The sequence below is a fragment of the Atta cephalotes genome, assembly GCF_000143395.1.
Source record: "Atta cephalotes unplaced genomic scaffold scaffold00069, whole genome shotgun sequence".
Taxonomy (NCBI): Eukaryota; Metazoa; Arthropoda; class Insecta; order Hymenoptera; family Formicidae; genus Atta; species Atta cephalotes.
The window spans coordinates 1001847-1006617 of NW_012130133.1; positions in this window are offsets into that span (position 1 = coordinate 1001847).

Here is a 4771-nt window from a genome sequence, read left to right on the forward strand (position 1 = left end):
ACTGAATTCAATCGATATACCTGGCTTTTGCAAGATTTGAAGTATTATGTTTGCGCGTTGAAGGATATTTGATACGGATTAGTATTTCTTTATTTTAATATCAAATGTTTTCCATTTTAATATTAAATTAAAAAGTGTCGATTTCATTAATCTATATATTTATTAGTTTAAAATATATTAAAAAATAATTAACATGTAAAAATGAAAAGTTAATGCTTGATTATGTTTAGTACAATTGATTAAAAGTTCAGTTTTATATTATAAATATTATAAATGTAAAATATATTAAAAAAGATGAAAAAGGTGCTGATTATTAGATTCATGTCTAGATATCCAAAGATATTGACATGCAATTGTGATTTTCGTTATGTAAGAGATTTATAGCAGATCGTTTTGTTTGTTTAACTTATTAACAGATATATTTATTATTTATTGGAAAAGCGCTTGGTATCTCGGCGATCGCTATTCTGTCGTATTTATTTTTGCCAAAATTGTGCGCTATGCAAATATGTACAAACGATCGTCAATAGAATATACAGTGAGTGACAAAAAAACTGTGAAAATATTTGCACGACAAACTGCGCGATTGTGTAGCAGAAAGTGGTGGTGAAGAGTCGAAAGAGAAACGATAAAAACATCCAGTCGAATGAATATGTGTTTCTAAAATAAGTCACACTAAAAATTAGCAGCTATTAGAATTAATGATAGAACATAATATCACGTATCTAGGAAGTAAAAAAATTTAAGGGTAAGATAAAAATTTTAAAGATTATCAAATTTAACGAGCAATCTTTCTATTTACGATTAAATTCCATCTTTTAATGCTATTCACATAATGATTACAGAAATAATTGAATAATACATATTTATTGAAAAACGTCATTCAGATAATTTTTACACGTCATTCATACATTTGGTACGATAATTATCTATTTTTAATTGCTACGATCATCAAAAAAATTCAAAGAATGAGCTCGAGATCGGCGAGAGAATTTTTAATTCGTAATTTAATTCGATTCCGTTCATTCCCTCTTATCTCATTTTAGAGTCAAGTGGCATGTACGGCATGATTTTGCATTCATTTAAAAGCTCGTATGACGGTAATATTCAGACGCGTAAATATCACGGAACGCGCACGATATTTCGTCGTTCTCCACCGGTCATAAAAGCATTCCCGTTTTTTCCCACCCATTAGCCCGATACGGTATGTACCTACATCGTCGATGAGAGAACGGGCATTAGATAAATACCGCGAACATCCGCGCGGTACGGCCGTAGGGGCGAAAGCATGCGTTAGCCGGCTCTCTAAAAGGGAATAAAAATGTTTATCGAGCAAACTCCCTGGGGCAGACCATCTCTGCCGCCGCACCGAAGCAGCAGGAGAAGAAAGAGAACGATGGAAAATGGCCCTGGCGTTGGAAAGGGTGGCGGAGGCGGAACGGGACAATCGAATGAATTTTGAGTGGAGTATTACTCCGCGTATTAGGACCCGCGCGCATCTCTCGTGACGGGGGTGGAAAAGCCTCTGCCCGTATTATTGGAAAACGGTAAATATTTCTCGGCATATACGAGCCAACGGGTATAAAAGGGAAAATGAAGGAAGAGAAAGAGAGAACTCAAGAGGGATGAAGTCGAATTCTGGAATCTTGTTCTACGCTACGATTACCGGTGCGCGCATCTCCGAGGAAGATGTTGGTGGAGTAAGGAAGAAGAAGGTAAGAAATGAGGAAGACGGCAGGAGGGCAAAATAGAGGAGAAGATATTCCTCGGAAGCGTTTCTCTGCACTATCGGAATTAAAATCGAACAATCATTCGCCATGCGCACAAGAATGCCGCGTGTTTCTCCTCCCTTTTTCGTCTTACATTTCCTCCTCTTTGTATGCGGCATGTGCTCGCTGGCGGATCTACAGGGAAGGCCATGCCTTAAAACATCTTTTTTAAAATATTTACCGCAAAATGTTATTGTAAATTTGTAATATATTTGTAATATTTCTAAATCACAATTTTAATATTCCAAAAACATTTTTTAAGAAACTCCTACATATAAAAAACGTAGATTCTATTATATATTATTCTTCTTTTGTATTAATATAATTTTACATAAAACATTTTCAATTACACATTTAAATAATATTTTTTTCAATATAATAATTTAAATAATAATTTAATATTCTATCTATCGTTCCATATTTTAAAAAATTTTGTTTATGGCAAACCAATAACCCCCATTGACAAATTTCTCAATGCGCCAGTACATGCACTTCCTAGTTTCTTCTTCCTATATGCACATTGTCTCTCGTGCCACATCTACAGTAATATCGCAAGCCCCGGCATAATAAGCACGATTTTCATACATTACCTATCAAACGACGAACGATTAACGTAATATCGACGTTTTCCGGATGGGAGTACGAGCGAAAGAACACACGGCACAGTGTAACGAATCGACTTATTGTTTCCGTGGGATATGAACAGTAGCCAACGATCGTATAAGCTCGTTCAATTCCCAATATGTATTGTACAATATACGCGATTCTCTGCATCGTCGGCTACCACGCTGCTGCTTAGCTGCTGTAATCGTGTAACATTCCAGAGATGATCGTTACGCTTCGCGAGAGTAATGATTGCGCCGGATAACTCTCCATTTCCTCTGCACGCCTTCAACGTTCTTTCTCTACTTGACGATCTGCCGACTGAAGGAAGCCGTAATGGATTTTTGGCGAATACTGGCCGTTGTTTCATCGTCATTCCTGCTTGTAAATTATGTTGTACAGCCAGAAAGTGTTCAAGTGATACTTAAATATCGTTATTACAGAAAATACTTGAAGATTCATGCTATTGAATAATAATAATTATTCGCGTTATGAAAGATTCTCTTGCATGTTTCATATCGTTTTACGAGAGATCATTTCATATGAACAAAGAATCTTTTTTCCTTTTCTAATATATCTATATTTAGATATTATAAAAATATGCGTTTAAAAATTTTATGATTTTTTGCTTGAAATTGTAATTGTCAGATTTTTTTTGTCAACCACTTTGAAGATATCATAAATATAATACTTTTCAGGAAATATATATAAATAAAATTTAATAAATAAATAAAATTAATAATAATAAATAGTTAAAACAAATAAAATTTTCTAAAAGAAGAAGAATTAAATTTTAAGGATTAATCTATAATTCTAATTCTATTTTAATTTCCAGTTAAAGATTTTAATTCCTAAATCGAGAACATAAAATTGTAAAATTACATATTCGTTTCTAACAAGCAATGCAATCTTTCTATAATTTCATGGAATGTTTCCAAACATATATATATAGAGAAAGATTTCTTTGATTCAAAAAAATATTTCTTTGTTATACAGTTAAAGAAAAAATTTCTTTGATTTGAACATTCATTTCTTTAATTTGAACATTATTTTTTGAAATTAAATAAAAGAATTTATTTGATTTAAAAAAATTATGTTTAAAGGAATTTTTTTCTAAGTGTACAGAAAAAATTGAAGAATATGAAATTTAAAAACGGAGTAAATTTTGAAATTCGACAGACATCTTTTCAACTTATTATTTAATACGTATAATACGGATGTAATACAGATGAAATAAACTTTCACTACGTTAGATACATCTATTTTATTATACAGCACATTTCTCTTTCTCTTTATTTTGTCTCATACTATGTCTCGACGCTCACATTATCGACAGCATGTTACACCAAACCGTGTATCGCTTGATGTGGCGGAGCAAAGCTAAACACACATTCACGAGAGAAGTTTATCGAACACGAGAGCAGTCGAACAAACTAGCCCGCGGGACCAGTCACGTGGATTCGAGAGGCAAAGCATTGAGAAGAGAGATGTGAATTATAGAGAGAGAGAGAGAGAGAGATAGAAACAGAGAGAGAGAGAGAGAGAGAGAGAGAAACAGAGAGAGAAAGAGAGAGCGCAATCGACGAGTGCTATTTGCGAATTCACAGAAAGCGGACATGAAACAGCAACACGCGACAGCAAGAGGCGAGGATATACATGACGGTAAACTCGGAAGTGCTTTGTCCGATGCGAAGCTGCGCTATGCGACGCGGTCGCGATGCTCGATGCCGTTTTCACGGTGGCTTGAATTGCGCTCACTGTGTAAACCGTTTACTTGCCAACGCGAACGAAAACGAGATCCCGTTGGGCGTACATTGTAGAACCTGTAGAAGGAAGTCAGGCCGCGAAAGATAGTTCCACTCGCGACACATACGTGCATCTGTATTCGTGAGTGCTTCACAGACAGTAGAGAGAGACACGCTCATCATTGAGGATGAGAGTGATGGGAAGAGAAAGAGAAAGAGAGGCGCAATAACGGATGAACAAATATTTGAAAGGCCGTGAGAAATGCGAAATATCATGTAACGCGCGTCGTGTCAGTGACGAAATGTCACACACAAATATATAGAGATAGGTAAAATACAGATAATAGAAAATCATAAAGTTATCTATTGTTGCAATAGTCAAAAGAATCGAGTAATCAAAAGGAATCTATCACTGCGATCTGGCAATGTTATTAGACGTAAATATCGAATTAGAAAAAAGATAAATGTTTAAATTTAAAAAGTCTTCAATTAAAATCATCTATAAATTCTATTTCATTATATATATATATATATATATATATATATATATATATATATATATATANATATATATATATATATATATATATATATATATATAATAATAATTAATTATTAGTATATTATATTATTACTTTAAGTTTAGTTTAGTTA